Raw genomic sequence first — 20,220 nt, 5'->3', positions numbered from 1 at the left:
CATTTTTAGTTCCATTTTGTCACACCCCTTCTTAAAAAAAAAAAAAATCAACTCCTTTCTTTGGTGTTAAATGAGTTGCTTAAGTCATGTATATGTATATAAAAAAACTTACAAATGTGGTCTAAAATAGATTTAATATAACCTTAGTTAAAGTTATCAATGTAATCATATTTAGGGACACATTTATACTTATAAATCTGAATACAAATATGTGAAACAAATCAAAGTACAAGTATTTAGGGACAAAAAACATCAAAGAGGGCTTCCCTGGTGGCGCAGTTTTTGGGAGTCCGCCTGCCGATGCAGGGGACACGGGTTCGTGCCCTGGTCCGGGAGGATCCCACATGCTGCAGAGCGGCTAGGCCCGTGAGCCATGGCCACTGAGCCTGCGCATCTGGAGCCTGTGCTCCGCAACGGGAGAGGCTGCAGCAGTGAGAGGCCCGAGTACCGCAAAAAACAAACAAACAAACAAACAAAACATCAAAGAAATTTCTTGAGAAAACCACATATCAACAGTTACTCTATTAAAATGTCTGCTACTGGTATTTCTTAGCTGAGCCTGGTTGTTGTTTTGTGTGTGTGTGTGTGTGTGTGTGTTTAACATATTGAAACAGGAAGCAAGTAGGGCAAAAGATGTTAACTAGTTTTGTGTCCCTTTTTCTTCCTTTCTCTCTTCATCTAATTTGTTCAGCATCATAGTCCCAACTCTGGTACAGGAAGGTCCTTCTTCAACCCCCTCTTGCCTTTGCTGTTTGCCTGGCTATGGCTTAGGACTCAGAAAAGGCTGTTTACAGAAGAAAAAATGTTTATATTGGGGTTTTTTTTGAGGGTGCAGAATGATCCCATGTTGCTGTAATATTATGTAGGTTGTGTTGCTTTCTAAATAGCACCAACAAACTCTTCTACTATGAAAACACTTGAAATATTTTCTGTATATATATTTTTAATGCACTTTTTGTTATTTTTAAACCACAATTAATTTGCAAATTGGTTGATCAAATTCTGTATTAGCAAGAGTTGCCTGTATATCAATGTACACCTATGGAAGGATAGGCAAATTCCAGTTAGGGTAGACTAGCTTGTTTCAGACCAATTCTCCCAATGTAAACAATCAGAAAATCTGTAAAAAAAACGGTAATTAGCTCTTTGAAGGCATCAGAGAGCTACCAAAGCAGTGAAGATTAGGAATCCAAGACCCTGGAGAGAGAGGGGAAGTATGGAATAATGAGCGTGACATTTGGTGTTACTTTTCCCTGAAGGTATTTGTAAATTTACAGTAGATCTGAGAGACTGGGAAGCTAGAGGCAAGTGGCAGAGACGAAGAAAAGACCTGAGACTGAGAAGCTCAGTAGAGCTTTGGGGAGACAAAAACTAGAGGTTAGGGCCTGCAAAAGAGGAAAGATCTTGGTAAATACCCACAGACTATCAGTTGGAGCCCCTGAAAGGCTACATGCTAGAAGTAAGGCTGAAAGGAAATAGACCAGTCCTTACAAAGACCAAAACTCAGCTCCATATCTCTTTCCTATCAGACTGGATGAAGGTGACCTGCCTGTACTCTGCCTGCCTGTCAAAATATAAATACTGTTGGTGGGAACATAAAATCATTCACAGCCTGAAATTTACTCTACATAAACACTGTCCACCATGAAATAATAATGATAATTTAAAAAAATGCCAAGCATACCAGACAACAAGATCAAATAGTCAAAATCAACAGAAAAAAAACACATATTGTAGTTATGAGGATTTTAAGATACTTGCCATTAGTGTGCACAAAACATAGATGACAAGATGAAGAACATCAACAGAGCACTGGAATCTGCAAAAAAATAATGAAGTAAAAATTATAAAACTGAAAACCATATACATCTGTCTTTCTGCCTACTACCCAGTCCAGCTCTGTTCCTTGATCATTGTAATTAACCTAAATTCTGACTTCAATTAAAACCCTCATATATATTTATCTTTTGTTTTTCTTTAATATACTTTTTTCCTTAAGGAAAGAGAATGTCTAATTGCTAAAACAGAATGCTACAAATAGTTCAGTAAAAGCATTACATATACCATATACTTCCAAATGTGTTACATTATTTGATTCATAATCAGATACAGAGTTATTCATTAACTAGGACTGTTTATAATTCCATTATTAATGAAAAATATATATTTATTTGATCTGAGCTTTCTTTATAAGATTATAGTCTAACCTGTCACTCACAGATAAAGTTTTCAGGTTTCAAAAAATCACTTAATTCTTATCATTTTACATTTCCTAGGAGGAGTCTGGAGTAATTCAATACGTTCTCTGAGTAAAAAAATCTCAGGTTCTTACTTAATCTAATAAAATCATTATTTTATGAAGTCAGATGACAAATGAGAGCCTAATCAATTAGTTTTTTAATAGATGTTTCCTAGTTACAAATGCATTTTAAAGTATTTTATGAGTTTATTTTTAGGGTGGCATATATCTATAAATATAAATAAACACATGCATATAGATAAACAATTGCCTTTAAAATTAGTTAACAGATTAATGAAATGAACACTAATTTTCCCGAAATTCTGAGGAGCCAGAGGTGGGAGTGGCAATTAGGAAAAAAGGGAAAGGAAATAATATTTATTAAGATCTAAGCCTTGTAAAGTAGGTATTACTCCTTCCATTATACAATGATGTTCAGAGAAATTAAGTAATATGATCATGGCCACAGACCTAGTAAATGGCAGCACTGTAATGCAAACACAGTTCTATTTAATTTTTAAGCCTATATTCTTTCAAGTACACTGTGCTTTCTATCTTTAGAAATAGACAGATGAGTGGGCAGATTTATGTTAAAACTGGTGAGGATATAATCGGGTTAGGAGTTTAACAGGATTTTTATGTGAAGTCTATTGTATTCCAAATTTGAGTGTGGCCAGGAAGTTCATCAAAGTTGGATCTCATATTTCAAAAGTGTACAGAATTCCATATAAAATTTTTGTATCTACTATTGATAATCATCTCCAGGTAAGTTTTAGCACACAATGTTCAGTTATATAGCCTTGAGTGTGTAGGTGCATAAGGTATACATTAGTTAAAATAAATTAATTCCATGAAGTAGAAAGGGATTAAGATATACATCTCTATATAAAGCACTATGAACAGTTCAATAAATGCATTACATTTATTTATTTTTACATCTATGTTGTACTTGAGCTAATTCATAACCAGAGAAGAAATATAAGTTTCCTCATTAACTGTTTCCTATCTAGTCAGAGTTGAGGACAATGACGTTGTATCAGAGTTAAGAGATATGTATATTACATAGTTACCATGCAGACTCTAATTTCCCTTCACATTAAACTGCTTTAATATTCTGTTATGATACATACTTATGAATAGCAATGTTAGATCATTTGACATTTAATGGAAAAAAAAAAAAAAGCCCAGAGGTTCTCTATATTTTCAGAAGAGACCCAGCTAGCAATGCTCATACTGAAGCAAGATGCTCGTTTGTTTCTTCCTCTAGTCCTTAGTTGCAAGTGGATTGATGGGTATTTGGGTTGGGAGATTAGAGCAGGGCTACAGCTGCAAACTTCAACCCCATTATTTTCCATATCTCCCTATGCTTTTTCCATAACGGGAAAATCCTAACAGGATTATATCCTCACCAGTTTTAACTCCTCAATTGCAGTTACATGTTTTTCACTCTATTTATGTTTAATATCTATCTCCCCTTCTAGAATATACCAAAGCACAGGGAATATGTGATTAGTACACCAAAGACAAGCAGAATTCTTGGTTACAAACAACAGAGGACACTCCAGTTTGTTGAAACAGAAGGGATTTTTGGTAGCTTACAAATCTCCAGGAGGTCTAGAGAACCAGACTTTGATACTACCTAGTCAGGTACAATGAAGGCAGGAAAAATGTCTACTTCATACCATAGACTCTTCTAATAAACCACTGAGGCTGCAGCCCAAAATTCAGCACTGAGCATGTTAAAATAGGAACACCACAGCTTCTACCAGAGCCGTTCCAAAAGAACCAGCTTCCAGCTCCACTGTGCATGTCAGATCTATTCTCTCTCGAAGACCACAGCCTTGAGTTTCTCATGTTAGTATTCAAGTCTCCTTTAGGGCCATCTGACTGGTGGCACCTAGGTCACAGGTCCGCAGTCTAATTGCAAGGGGGTATGCAAGTATGATTTTTACCTTTTCAGCCTCTTTAGTGGAAGATGACAAGGTGGAAGAAGGTTGAAATGGGAACTGAATGACTTCATGTACAAAATCTGTTACAACACTCGATTAGTATCTGTTAGATTTCCTTCTTTGTAACTAGGATTTATTTTCTTATTTGAAGATGTATTCTTGTGGACCAGAGTAAAAGTAGAAAATGGATATTTTCTTGAAAGGCAATTCTAATTGCTTATTAGTAGCAGGCTTTCCCATGCCCAGTGGGAAAAGGTTGTGATTGATTGGTGATGTCCTTCTTACATACTGAAGGACCATTATTGCTCTAAATATATAACTTTTTCCTAGTGGAAAAATGGGCACTATTGCACAATATTTATCAATGTAGGGGATGTACACTTTTGGTTTGCTTGCTATATATAGATGTAGTTTAGTGTCAGGGAACCTTGAAGATCAATGTGTTACATCAGAAGGATTGTTAAGGGACGCTGAACTTTTTCTTAATTTCACTTCAACAATATTTAGCATGAAGACAAGGGTCACTGGCAGAATCAAAAAACTTTTTTCACAAAATGGCCACCTAATGCCTAAGATACTGAGAAACTAGGTTATTCCTCCAGAGTAACAAGATCTTCCATTTACTGTGCTTTTCCAGAAAATGGTTGAGTCAAATGTTCTTCAGGATGAATAAATGCTGTGCATCCTCTGGAGATTCAATACACTACAAAGTGTACAAGAAGTATGTTTTCCAAATGTTCCTTCAGACAACCTTTCAAATAACTACTTCCATAAATATCTTTTGTATTTATGGATAATTTGACACAAAATCTCTATTTCTTTTGGATATTTGTCTTTTAGGCAAGGGATGAAGAAGAAAGTTGTGTGGAGGGTCGGAGATACTGCCTTTGGGACCAAGTAAGAGCATCACAGACAAAATCTATTTAGTATGTGTATGACCTGTGTCACTTTAAAAAAAAACCATACATAAACATTCATTCTCTAAAACAATGTTCACCTGCTGTCCCTTGGATGAGTTTAGCTTAATTTCACACTTAATAACCTTAAAGATTAGAGTGCTTAATTACAGTAGTTACTGCTGATTGCTTTGGAAATGAAAAATGGATATCTAATATAAAGGCATTAATATTATACTTGATGGATTATTTATAATAATCCAGACTCTTGGGTCCTCATCTGTTTTTTTAACATGATAAAATGAGACACTTCTTCAGCAATCTTCAAGGAAATAACTTGGTACATCATAAAGATATAAATGTATTCCACAAATATTGAATAAATGTTTACTATATGCCAAGGACTATAGTAGGTAGTGGGGCTACCATAATCAATAAGACAGGTTCACTCAAAAAGGTCACAGTCTGGTGGCAACACAGACACAACCACTGCACTAACATGGCATCATAATCGATGTACATATGATACCATGGGAGCATAGCCTGCCATTTAGAGGGGGAGACTGAGCTGAATCTAGTAGTTTTCCAGGCAGAGAAAGGCAAGGTCATTCCAGGCAAGACAATTAAGGCAAACTGGCATGAAAGAGCACAGTGTATTTGGGGGAGAACATATAATTCTATGTGGCTAGAACATTGGGTACATGTTAGGGAGACTCAAGAGATGAGGTTGCAAAGTAGACTGTCAAGCTTGTGTAGGATGATACATGACCTACAAAAGAGTTTAGACTTTATTATTTTGCAGTGGGAGCCCAAAGAAGGGTTTTCAAGCAGTGAACTAACATAATAAGATTTGGGCTTCATAAATGGAACTCTGGCAGCCACAGGGAAGAGGTATTGGCAGGGGAAGAGTCTGGAGTCAGGAAAACTAGCTAAGACTTTATTTCACAACACCAGTGAGAGATGATTATCTTGAACCTGTTCCTCCAAGATAGCTTGACACCCACTGGCCCATAAAGACAATGTTGCTGATACTTCTGGCTTCTTCTCAATCTGTACCCAAATATATATGTACCCATTGGGTTTTCAACCTTTGATTCCAGGTTCTGCCCCTTTATATCCACTTTCTCTTCTAAGCTCAGTCCCCCACTAAATTTCTTACCCAACAATGGATGAGCTCGAAAGCAAATACCTAGTAAATACCTGGTATCTGACCCTGTGAGTCCAGACCTTATCTGAACTCAGCTCCTGTGCTGAGGGTTAGCACCCCATTCATCCTGCTATTCCTCTGGGTTAGAGGACAGAGGATCTGGACTTTGAAGCTACTGAATTTGTCCAACCCATTCCTGGTCCTTTAAACTCAGCTACCTCACCCACAAACTATGCCATAGACAAACTCCTGGGGGAAACTATAGATGAGTTATTGACTACGATATGACTACTTACTGCCCTGTATTGGGTTTACAATGCTGATGAAGGTGATTCACTAGAGGATGAGAAACTTACCCAAAGTAATCTAGTTACAGTCTTATATCAGCCCTGCCTCTCTGGAAAATTCCCCTAGATCACATGTTAAAACCAGCTGAAAATTTAAGAGATGTTATTATGACAAAGGATCAGGAAATGCCCCAGATTAAAGAGGATTCCTTTAAAAAAAAAAAAAAAAGTGACAAAGAATCAAGCCCAATCAGGCAAAGGGTGCAAATCTCACAGCCTAAGCTCGAAAGCAGTGTGACTGTCACTGCTGAGTCAGAAGGTTTCACTGCTGAAGTGGTGGTATCAGCCATGAGGATCTCATCTTTTGACATAGAGGATTAGGTGAGCCCAAAATATTGGAAGTTCATTTGATTGAATCATGATCCACCACCACAACATTCTAACCAGAAAGTGAATGCAAAGATGTGTTTACTGGCACAGAGCCATTTTCTCCCTCCATGCCCCTTGATGCCTCCCTTCTCTCCAGTCTAAATGACTTTAAGAGAAAGTGTGATTAGGGGTGTGGCCAAGGTCTTTTGGTCTCCAATGGTTAGATACACCCATAAGAGTAGGTTGGGGAATTTCAGGGAGAAAAAAGACTCAAACTTTTATGACTGTTGTATACAGGTGCCCAATTCACCATCCTACTATTTCCATGAGGAGTGGGGACCTCAGAATTCTACTAATAAGTACTGGCAGGGACTACAGCGGGACAGGGAAGCTAATGTGACTTTATGGGTGGGGCCCTTTGGGCCAATTCAATGTACTGTTGAGTTATTTGTAGTGAGGTGGAGGAACCTAGAGTCTGTCATACAGAGTGAAGTAAGTCAGAAAGAGAAAAACAAATACTGTATGCTAACACATATATATGGAATCTAAAAAAAAAGGTCATGAACAACCTAGGGGTAAGACGGGAATAAAGACACAGACCTACTAGAGCATGGACCTGAGGATATGGGGAGGGGGAAGGGTAAGCTGTGACAAAGTGGCATGGACATATATACACTAACAAATGTAAAGTAGATAGCTAGTGGAAAGCAGCTGCATAGCACAGGGAGATCAGCTCGGTGCTTTGTGACCACCTAGGGGGGTGGGATAGGGAGGGTAGGAGGGAGACACAAGAGGGAAGAGATATGGGAACATATGTATATGTATAACTGATTCACTCTGTTATAAAGCAGAAACTAACACGCCATTGTAAAGCAATTATACTCCAATAAAGATGTTAAAAAAAATCAATGTACTGTTGTTGCTGCTTCTACAACTGACACTATTAAAAGAACTAATGTTATATGCTTGTACTTTCTAGTTCCATAAGTGCCAGAAGGAATTCTGATTAGGAAAAGCTGCATGTAGTGAAGTGTTAGTGAAACATATAAATTGCTTTCCAACCGTCTCTCTAGCCCATCCCAAGTAGGGCTCAACAACCTTAATGGCCCCTTTGAGCTACAAGTTTCTATGACTGATGATTTTGCCCATTGAAGCCTCTGGCGAAAGATGCCTTCATCTGGAAGCCTCCACCAGGGGCACTCCTATGGTTCTGGACTCATCACTTCCCTGACAAGGCTACTGGGTACATCTCTTTTGAAAAGCATCTATTAGTTTGTTACTGGGCTCTTGTTGACACTGAACACCCGACCCATAAAAAACTTGTAACTCTTTAGACTGATAATTCCATTTTGGGGTGGATCAACTCAGACTCAACAACAACTAACAAGATGTGAAGGGTACATCAAGCCTCACTTGTCAAATGAAAATGGAATGTTCAAGAAAACAGCTAGCCTAGCCCAAGCAGAATCTTGGCTTGACATGAAGAAATGGCAGCTATCCTCCTGGGGGAAACTTTATTCCCCACCGCACTGCCTAAAGCAAAGCCACTAGCTCAGTGAGATCATCAACGCACAGAAGTTCCCCTAAATGACTGGTTCATGTCTGAGCTCAGCTAAAACCAAATGGCATCCAAGTGCTGCTGTGGTACTTCAATCTCAATGCCATCAATACAGAACCAAAAGTGGACATGATGGTTGCTATTCTCAATGGGTAGGACTCAAGGCTGTTCTTTGTCCAATACTCACTTTGATGAACCTTGTTTCAGTTTTGTTGACTCGGGTTGTTACCAACGACCTAGCAATTTGGTCAGCCCCTCTTTGGGGCCATGAGCAGTAAAAATAAATTACAGCTGCTGATTCAACCATCTGGGTCACTCCTGTAGAAACCCACAGTAAGGGCTTGTTCTCCTATGAGACCAACTATAATCAAGCTGCTGATGAGCCTGCACCACCCACATTGCTACTATTCCTGTCTAGATCCATGTTCTACCAGATATGGAAACATATCCACCAACATAGAATGGGCAAAAAGCAAAGAACACTTTTTCTAATGCCAAGGTTACTGCTGCATGCCAGATTTGTGACTCCTGCCAAAGGCTGACCTGTCTGTCTCAAGGTGAAGGAGACCGCATTGTATGCACGTGGATTCCGTCTGCTCCTGTAAGACTGACTAAATTGGATTTTTTATTCCTACTTGGGGCTATTGGTGGTTCCTTCCTCTACTGAAAGTTTCAACAGAATCCTGTATTATTGTTCCAGTCCCATCATTCAACTATGGTCACACCATTGCACCCTTGAAACTAACTTGTGTCATGTTTTCTGTTTTTTAGAGTTTGAAAATGTGTGACTCTTATTGCAAAAACCACTCAATAGTGGGCTGGTTGTCAAGGTATTCAGTGGACTTTTCACTCTCTTTACCACCCATAGACACTCTGCATTGTGGAGTATGGACCTTCTCAAAAAACAACCCCCAGAGATTTCTGATTCTACCTGTCTCACCTCCTGGTCTACAATATTTTAGCAAGGGGGTTTGTTCACTAAATGTGGCTGTTCCCAGAAAGGAATCATCTTCTCTCAGACACTTCCTGGGTAATAATCAGGAATTACGTACATCTGTTTTGAAAACTTGAGGTTCCATCCTGACCTTTCCTGGACAAGATACTTCTTTCTTTCCCCTAATGGCAACCTCAGACCAACCTGGTTGGTACAACTTCCTGGTGGCAGCCAGATTAATAGGAACCTAGAGAATCCATACTTAATTCTGGTGCTACCATCTGGTTCTCTTGTGGGTTTGACATGGTCCTAGGATGGCCTAGGGCTAATGGCTACTTGGTTGGGTACACTGCTTTCCAAGTGACCCATAGAGGTCAAAGTGGTGGACATAAACAGTCTCTGTAAGTCTTATAACTCTTTATCCTCTTGCGTTGAAACCTTCTAGGTGAAAGGTCTAAGGGTAAGGAGGAGATGATTTTAAACAAGCTAAAGCTACAGATGGGACTGGAATGGGACTTGCCAATTTTACGGCAGTAGAACTCTGGCCGCAGAAGAAGGAACACATTAGACCTTGATAGGTACAGGAGAAGGAGGGATAATAGTTACCTTTGTCTTTCAGAACCACCCCGGAGCTTTCCTCAGGAAGGAAAATGCCCTAGTGCAGTTTTCCCTGATTGTTGCAAACACTTTAAATTTACCTGACTGCTGGCTCTGCCATTCCCCACCAGATGGTTCTGGACTTGATTTAGTTACCATTTCCTTTAACCTTACTGAGCAATCTCAGAAATAGTGGGAAAAGACCCCAGCTTCTGCACCTTCCATGCAAAATACCTGCCAGCACCTCTGGATCTCTTTATTCCTATTCCCATAGCTAATACTCAGTCATTCAATGGGTTGGATGAATGCCACCAAGATGGCACCATGGACAAATAGGTCAAGTTGCCCTCAGGCAGTTCCTCCAAAAGCAAGGATTAGATTACTGTAAGTAAACTTGGAACCTGGGCTGGCCCTGAGGACACACTGGTTATGAAGAACTGTCAGCTTGTGCCCCTGACTGAAGTTGGCCAAACTTGGTGGGCCCCAAGGACTTTAAACAACAGCTACCTCCCCAGGACTGTATTTCTTTGTGGAAGCCAGGAACTAACTTGCCTCCCTCCTTAAAACACAGTGCTTTGCACCTTAGAGATGGTCATAGAAGACCTGAAAGTGTTTAAAGAAACACCTCTAGATCATGTAGCCCTCAGACAATTGCAATGATCTCTCCAAAATAAGGCTACTTTTAGTTCCTCAGGGAAAATTCTCAGAGGGAGAACTGACTTGTTATTTATGGGCACCCTCAAGAAAGTTTTCCCTACAATAGGAATCCTTCAATTACAAAAGACAATACACATTTTCCCCCTGACTTTAGTTGAACTGACTGATGACTCACTTTGACACTGGAAGGCATTTATGTCAGTCTCAGTCCACAGGCCAGAGTTAGTCTGGATGACAGAATCATCCTCGACTTCCTTCCTCCTTGCAGGCCAAGAAGGAATCTGTCCAGTCACTAATACATCTTGCTGTACCTGGATCAATGTCTCAGGCCAAACAATTTAAGGAGAAACCACCTGACTTTCTATAGTAGACACTGATCGCTTATGGGATTTGTTTAGCTAGGTGGGACCCTGGGTGCACAATTAAAGTAAGCACTGCAGATGGCCTCATCCTATTGCTTGAAGTTTTGATAAGAGTATCCTTAATTAAATGCTGTGTAAAACTACTTCACAGATTCAGTGCCAGCCTCTCTCAGTCAGATTAAGCAGAGTGGCTGATGGAGTGGCATACTCATGGGAAAATTCACCAGAAGCCAAGGCAGTATAGAAATGAGTAGGTAGATATTAGTGGGAGACAATATTCTGTGGGTCCACTTTGTTTTCACATGTTTTGTGAGCAGAGGAACTGACAAATCTCTCTTTCAGATTATCTTTTCAAGGATATTTTTCTGTTTGTACAGCCTTGGGAGATAGAGATGGTGTCTCCCTCTAAAGTAAAAGGCAGTCAGCCTTACTGCCTATTACAGAAGATTCAAATTCCCTAGCCTCCAGGTTCTTCTCCTATCACACCAACCACTGTGAGTGCCAATGTCACCCAGCCTTCTTTGTGTTGTCCTGTGGGAATTGGGGTTTAGGAAACCAGGGCAAATGCTGATACTCTGGCTACTGCTATTGCCAGGAGTGATAAAGTCCTTTGATTCTAACCCAGGAGATCTGTGTCTTCTATCAGCATCCACGAAGCTGACTTGAAAGAGTACAAGTATGGTAAAACTTCAGACCCTTCCAAGTTCTTAACAGCTATCCAATGGCAATTTGGCAGTTTCATTATCAAATACTGTGGCTCCTATTAATCCTGTCATTGATTTCATGATCTTTCCAAAAGTAGAACCATGCATTTTGTAGTTGAAGAATCAAAATGTGAAACAGTTATTTTCAAACTAAAATATTTTAAGTATCAGGAAAAATCAACACCAGGTCATAGATCAATGTAAGGAAATGACAAATGCAATAGTGTTTGGAATCATATGTAAGTTGTTAAACTATGTTATTGTACCATAATACATTCCAGCTGTTTGGTCATCCCTTTTTCTCTTCATGTACTTTGTCTATTTATGCACTTAATTAGCATAATGAAGTTGAAAAAGTGTTGGGTGGAATATCAGGAAACCTGAGATCAAATACCAGTTTTGCCAATTACTGGCTGTGAGACCCTAGACAGGTCTCCTCCCACTACTCTGGACCTTAGACTATTCATCTTTAAAATGTGAATTAGGGTAAGCAAAATGAATGGGTTTTGTTAGATGATTTTTAAGTGTTTTTTTTTTTTCTAGTTCTTATTTGCAATGAATGGTAGAAAAGAACTTTTAGCCAAGATGGGTAATTATGAGGTTATTTTTTTTTCTTTTTCCTATTTGCTTTAGTGGAAAGTTCAGACACTGGAATAAAGATTTCTACAACCAACTACTTGTCCTAGCCCTTGTGAGCAAGATTTGTTGTAACCCTCCTTGAATTAGGGTTTACATTTCAAGGAGGCACCTCCTGTGAAATGTAATGTAGGAGAGGAACGTTCCTTGCACAGAAGGTCTTTTCATTTGCTGCCCTCACCCCACACAACCATCTTTCCTTTGGCCAGCATATTACACAAACAAGAAATTTAGTTGATTTCCTATTCAATACATGACACAACCTTGCCAAGGTCAGGGTGCCCTTGCCAGAGCTGGTACAGGAGGAACACACATTGGCTTAAACTATCATGGGATTTTTCCTGAGCACAGTGCAGCAGCTATAGGCAATGAGATGGTCAGTCTCACTGGTTTATTCATTAGTTGGTATATCAATTATAGCCTTTAGGACCTACTACAGCCAGCCACTGGGAATACACATGTTATTAATAAGACCGTGTAACTGCCCACAAGGATCCCACAATCACTTTGGGGAGGCAGATCAATCAACAGATAATTATAACACATATGAAATTGGTGAAATTATGGAAGGGAGCAATGACCAGCTCTTCTCTGAGAGTTGTAGAGGACTCCTCAGAGGAGAGAATGCTTGAGTGAGACTTGGAGGCAAAGAATGAGAGGATATTCAAGCAAAAGAGCATGTGAAAAGCAAAAAAGACAAGTGAACGAAGATAGAGGGTCAGATATTTCAGTATGGCTGGAACATAGCTTTAGGGCTGCAAGTAACAGGAGACGAAGATAGAGAGGCAGGCAAGAACATTTGGGGGCAAGAGAGAAAGAGGGTTTTAAAAGATTTGAAACACTTGAGGCTGTTTATACGCTGACTAGAAGGAGGTAAAGATAGAGAAAGGGAGATCACCGCTGAATCGAGATCCCAGGGAAATTAGAAGATGGTTTCTAGACAGGCAATGAGCAGAAAGGCTAGCGTGAGACTGAAAATGGATCTCTTCTTCCTCTTAAAAAGACAAAGAGAAAATAGATGCAGACAAAACTAAGTTTGAAAGAGAAGCGTGGAAAGCTAAGAATTTAGGCATCTTGGTCCTAGGAGCTAGAGAAAAGATAAGGTTCCTGCAGTCCGGGTGGTCAGCAATTCACATGCTTATTCATTCAGCCATTCCTGCCTTCCTTCAGAAATATTTGCTGAGTACAGAAATACAATGGTGTACTAGACACTGATTCTCCTTCCAAAGAATCTACAATCTAGTTCAGATTTAAAAAGCACAAACCTTAGCAGGAAGAAACTTCTTAGTATATGTTTATAGAATGAATAATGAATAAAATAATAAGTCCGACAAGAAAGGCAGAAATGAAGTATAATTAGAATAGAAGGAGAAAGGACTATTTTTTAGGTTTGTGTGGGCCCTGAAGAATGGGTGGATCTGAATATACAGAGACTGGAAGGGGGTGGGAAAGGTCAATCTATGCAAAAAGAACACGTGAGCAAAATTCTGGAGGTGAAAAATGGTAGGCGCTAAAGCAGGGAATAGCAAATCTCGCCTAAGTGATGTGCAGCAAAATAAAATTGGAAACAATAACACTAGTCTTTCTTTTGGCCCCCTACACAAAAATTAGTGATATTTATTGCCTTGGGTAGGACACAAAACAGTTCAAGAGAAGCCAGCATTAAAGTAGAAATAGGTGGTGAGGAATAGAAAGACAGTCCCTTGAACCTTTCAGAGCCCCAGAGGAGGGAAAGAGAGCATCCTAAATTTTCTTCCATCCCAGATGCAGGTGGCAGTGGTTGTGAATGGATGACTAGACCTAGAAATTCCTAGCAGCTGGGACAAGGAACACAGAGAGTGGTCTGCAAAGACCTGGTGACCAAGGAGCAGAGAGAGCATGTACATTTTAGTTGTGGATACTGATGAAAAAGGGCATCCTGTGTTTTTATTTGCACAATCTGGCATCCTACACATGAATAAGACACCTCCTTTTAGGTGCTAGGACAACATAAAACACTCTTATGCTCCTAGACCCCAAGTCTATACCAACTTTGGGGAAAATGGAAGGATTGCGAAGAAGGAGAGAGATCTAAATTTGATTGAATTTTAATCCAACTAAGCCTAGGAAAAATCCAGAAGGGACTAAATTTATTTGGACTGGAAAGATTTAGTTTACTGACATCAGTGGAAATTGAGTTTGTTTATAGGGAAATAAAATCCCACTCTTTTTACCCTTAAGTTTATGACTGTAAAATTCAGATATTATTACAAGTAAATAAAGAAAATTTATGACTCTAAGCACAAGATCGCAGTTTGTAAACACACTTTCTAAGACAAGGCTTTTCATAGAAATGACTGATTCAAGATCTGAGCAGGAAGGCACAAAGTGAGTCTGGGATATAATATTGCTTTCCCAGAAAGCAAGAAAGCCTTCCAGGATTGAAGAGGTTGCGTCAAAGGGCACTGGAACCATCCTGAAGGCCCTCCCATAGTTTAAGTGTAAAGATTCAGGCATCAAAGAAAATAATGATTGAAGTTGATTGAAAGATATTCTGTATATGAAGAAAATCTACAAGTTTATAATATTCAAAAAAGAGAAACCAAGATAATTTATCATCATTTATGGCATCCATTAAATCAATTCCTTACTTTGAAAACTGGCAATTAAAGGTAAGAGATAAGAATTTATCCCATCTTTCCAATAAGTATTCATAGCAACCAAATGGTCTCAGTTAAACAGGAAACCACTACTTTACAGATTAATGATAACTAATTATGTGTAAGGAGTGACAAAATTGGACATTAGCTATTTTGAAATCTCTGATAAAATTATTGACTTAAGCAAGAATTATCAAAGGCTATTGAAATCATTGGTGAATTGGTGATTAGAAACGGAATGTTCTTTTATGGCAGCAAACTAACACCATGAGGATTACTTTCTGGTGACAAGGAGAAAACCATAATTTTACCATGGGAGATTCAAGGGGTCATCCCCTTAATCCTGTGGCCAAACTCTAAATCACTAATAGTATACAAGATAATACTTTCTACTCCTATATGAAGTACCAAGACAATGTAATCTTACTGGGAAAGTTTAAATTTAATCTAATCAAATCTTTAGAGTCTAATTTCTAGGTTACCAAAAATATAGGAGGCTAAAGTGGCACTACCCCACAAAAATAAAATGCTGCCATATATATAATTTAAAATTTTCTAGTAACCCACTTTGAAAAGTAAAATGAAATGATAAAATTAATTGTAGTAGTTAATATATTTTTTAACCCAGCATACCTAAAATACTATCATTTCATATAAACAATAATAAAAATAATTAATGATAATCCTCAATAATAAAAAATTATTAATGAGATCATTTATATTCTTTTAATTTGTATTATGTCTTCTAAATTTGGTGTGGATTGTACACTACAGAACACCTCAGTTCAAACTAACAACATTTCAAGTACTCAGAAACTGGTGGCTGCCATACACGACACCACAGGGCTGGAAGAATAAGCTAAACAACACTGTGACATTTAGTTCTATGTGCCAACTTGGCTAGGCTACAGTACCTAGTTTTCAACCAAACACTAATCTAGGTGTTGTTGTGGATGTATTTTATAGATGTGGTTAATATCTATCACATCACTTTAAGGAAAAGAGATTATCCTTGGGGTAATGTGGGTGGGCCTCACAGAAAGTCAGCAGAAAGGCCATAAAAGCAAAACTGAGGTTTCCTTGAGGGAGAAGCTCCTGACTAGAGCGTCTAGCCTGCCAGCCTGCCTTTCACATTTCAGACTTGCCAGCTCCCACAATCCCATAAACCAGTCCCTTGGTTTTCATATACATACATGTATGTTTCATATATGTATGTATGGTTTTCACATATATATACACACATATACACACACATATATATGATATCTGTACATAATCTATGTTTATATCTATATATTATAAATGAGCTCTAAAGGATATGTTAGAGACAATTAGAAATTTTTGAACATGGACTTCTTGAATAATTAAGGAGCTACTGTCAGTTTTGATAGGTGGGAAAATGTAAATTTGTCAGTGGAGGAAAACATCAATATTTTTTAGAGATGCCATTTGAAGTATTAAGGGATGCAATATCATGATGATGATGGATTATACTCTATTGACTAAATCTACATGAAGTCATAACCTTTAGTGAAATGAAGGTAATAAATCCAGCCTTCATCCCCATGGACATAAACCATGTTATCTCTAGCATAACAAATAATAGTTAACAAAGTTTTAGCCTAATATTTAACGGAGCTTTACTGCATGATAAATTGGTCTTAAAAAATTAAATGAGAGGGAATCTAAGGCTGTGATGCAGTTAGCTCTCACTAGCTGAGAGACCAGAAGGCATTCTACTTCCACAGCATGAAGGGCAATGACGAATCATAGGAAGTGATGTAGATGATTCAAAATGTGAGTTTTTCCCCACTTGGCCCATGTCTCCATATGACACCCAAGGACACTATGCCTCAGAATAATGACTTTTTCAAATCAGCTACAAAACCAATATTTTGGCTCTCCATGTTGTTTTCTTAAGAGTACAGATGTCCTGGCCAAGTTACAGTATGTTCTTACCAAAATTCTCCCATACAACTAAAATGACAAGATATTTTTCCTTCCTGCCTGCCATTAAATTGTAATGAAGTGCTAATGGTCCTGTTGTTATGGTTACCATTATTGCTATGGTGATAGCCTATACATTCCAAAAGAAGAAAAACCACACCAGCCCAGTGTATAACATTATTTTATAAAGGTCCTCTGTCAGAAGTAGAAGGTAAATGTATTTTTCAACATAAAATTTAAATACTGTGTAACTATTATGTACTTAGTTCAGTGTGGGATAGAATAATATTTTCCTATTTGTGTGTACAATAAACTACTTAATAGCTTGCATGGCATTCTGCAAAGCTCTTTCACATATGTGATCCTACTTGAACTTTATAGGACTCTGCAGAGTTGGTAGGTTAGGTGTTATTAACTTCATTTTGCAGACTGGGAATGTGGCAGACACAATTGGGTGTCTACCTGACATCCATTCATCCCACCATCCCATCTTCATTGCTAACAAAATCCTGATTGTGTCTGAGAGAGAAATTGCTTTGCTTCAGTCTAGGTATTTGTTTTTCCCAGTCCTGCTGCTAGGGGTATGTGCTACAGTTCAGGCTCATGACTCATAAAGGAGAAATCTGCTAGGGTTTCTGGAACATTTTTGTTTGGTTGTATGTGTGTTGGTTTTTGCTTAAAGGACCTAATACAGCTGTCTCTGTCCTCTACTCTCCTTCCTGCTTTGTATGTGAATGTGAGGACTGGAACTGCCATAGCCATTATATGACCAGGAAGGAAAAGAAAAAAAAAAATCTGGTTCGCCAGCTTATTTCTGGATTTTATTATGTGAGACTATAAACCCTTATTTGATAAAGAGACTAATGCAGGTAAGTTTTCTGTTACCTATAGCCAAATGCATTCCCAACTGAGGCTGAGACTGAATGTTTACATGACATTCCCAAGATCACACAATCTATTAGGGGCATACAGAAGACTAATTTAAGTCAATTACTCTTTACACTTTGCAAAGCTGCCTCATCCATTCAATGGTCAATAACATTTTATCCAAAGCTTACAAACTGCCACTATATGGAAATACAATGATGAACAGGACAAAATGCTTCTACTTAGTTCCACAGAACATAAGCCAAGTCTCAAACATGTAAACAAGTATAGATAGAAGAGATGTTTACAGGAAAAACTGTGGACCAAACCAGGCCAAATCTAGTGTATGACCTCTGATGTAGATGATATTTGAGCAAGGGTTTGAGGATAAGGAGATTTACCAAATAGAAAAGGAGAGGGTATTTTAGACTTAAGGTATAGCAGAATAAAATGTGGAGCCAGAAATTGTTTAGTGTAATTTCTGTGTGCTTGAGTTTGAGTTTCTCCTGAAAAGCAGAGTCTGAGACAAGGGCTCACATGCATGTCATTTATTTTGGTACATGATCCCAGGGAGTAAGTGTAAGAGTCTGGGAAGGATGAAGCAAGGACAGGGAGAAAGCTGACACATGAGGGCATTATCGCGTGGGACCTTACTTTGTGCAGTCTTACTGGGACCCTCCAAGGGCCTGTGTAAAATACACCTCCTAACTGTCCACCTGAGGTCTGGAAAATGAGAGTGCTAATTAATCGATTCCTGTCCTCCAGCAGTCAAGGGTGCCCCAGGGATTGTTAACTGCTGTGTACTTTCAGGTTTGTACACGTGCTAATGTCAAGAAAGTTATCAACAGCATCCTTGCCTTCCTTCCAGAAAAGTCCCAGGACAGAAAGCAAGAGATAAGAGGTTTAGTTATACATGCAGGAAGATGGTCTCTGCAGCAATAGCTGGAATAAAAGGTACACCAGTGGGATATGAAGCTAAGCACAAAGGGTGGTCTGGCACACTGTGATATGGTTTTGATGGAAGAGAGAACATCTAGAGATGAGGCTAGAAAGATAGATAGGACTTGATGAGAAAAGGCCTTGAATTCTGGTGGAAGGTTCTTAAACCTGTGGTCTCTACTTTGGGTACACTGCTGAATTTTATGTAGAGGTTTGTTTATGTGAGTGTGGGTATGCAGTTTTTTCTTAGTGGAAGGTCTTAGAGTTTCAGAGTGCTCGGTGATCCAATAGGTTAGAAACTCCTGCTCTGGGCAATAAGCAGAGTAGGGGCAAGAAAATATTGGGTTGGGGTTCACATTTCAACTTTTTATAATTGCTAATGTTTCATGCTTTTTGATTGGAAGGCCAGTGTCAAAGATGTGCTCAGTGACAAGCCTCTCTGGTTAGCACTCTGTGTTTTAGCCCTGAAACACCCAGAGGCCTCTGGATGGAAAACTCTGGTGGGATCATATTGCTGCTCTTAAACACCACTGTTGAGCACTGATCATTTCTTGATTTCTATATATCATCTCATTTCATTTTCACATGATTCCTGTAATAGGTAATGATGAAATTAATGCTAATTTCTACTTAACTGAACTTATGATGCTCTTCTGTTACTGAAATGTCTAATACAGGCATACCTTGGAGATATTGCAAGTTAGGTTCCAGACCACCACAATAAACTAAATATCACAATAAAGTGAGTCATACAAATTTGGGGGGTTTCCCAGTGCATATAAAAATTATGTTTACACTATACTGTAGTTTATTAAGTATGTAATAGCATTATGTCTAAAAAAAGTATAGACCTTAATTGAAAAATACTTTATTGCTAAAAATGCTAACCATCATCTGAGTCTTCAGTGAGACGTAGTAGTAACATCAAAGAGCCGTGATCACAGATCACCATGACAAATATAATACTAATAAGAAGTTTGAAATACTGCAAGAAGTATCAAGATGTGACACTGAGACATGAAGCGAGCAAATGCTGTTGGAAAAATGACTTCGATAGACTTGCTCGATGCAGGGTTGCCACAAACTTTCAATTCGTAAAAAATGCAGTATCTTCGAAAAGCAGTAAAGTGAAGCACAAGAAAACAAGGTATGCCTGTATTTTCCTTTTTCTAGGGGAAAATATGTCCATGCTCCAAATTCATGATTGAAATTGAGGCCCTAGAAGTTTGGCTAGTGGAGACAACACAGCCTTTCCCAGCTGAGAATTTCTGTAAGGAGTCCAGGAGCCTGTAGATGCACCAAAGAGTCACATCTTATGCAGGAGGAGGTTACGTAGGGATGAGCTTAAGAGTCAGTTGGGTACAGGCAAAGTCACCCTTGAAAACCCCTTGGGCAGAAGCTCTGCTGAAGAAGCCTAAGTATCTCCCAAGTGGTACAGCACAGCCCCATCTTCACCCTTGGTGGAGCCACGTTCTCTTCCTTGGGTGAGTGAG

At 38.8% G+C, this 20,220-nt stretch overlaps 1 long non-coding RNA gene across 1 annotated transcript in view; it reads right to left on the bottom strand.

Moving 5' to 3' along the window:
- Window positions 1-1,756: 1,756 nt before the first annotated feature.
- LOC132485340 (uncharacterized) overlaps window positions 1,757-20,220 on the bottom strand; it is a 255,141-nt gene continuing 236,677 nt past the window's right edge. The window contains exon 4 of the long non-coding RNA XR_009531403.1: window positions 1,757-1,819. This is a non-coding gene — a long non-coding RNA (uncharacterized LOC132485340). The remainder of the gene's footprint in view (window positions 1,820-20,220) is intronic.

The sequence above is a fragment of the Mesoplodon densirostris genome, chromosome 3 (genome assembly GCF_025265405.1).
Source record: "Mesoplodon densirostris isolate mMesDen1 chromosome 3, mMesDen1 primary haplotype, whole genome shotgun sequence".
NCBI lineage: Eukaryota > Metazoa > Chordata > Mammalia > Artiodactyla > Ziphiidae > Mesoplodon > Mesoplodon densirostris.
Note: the sequence above shows the minus strand (reverse complement) of the source record. Positions and strands in the feature narration are given on the sequence as shown.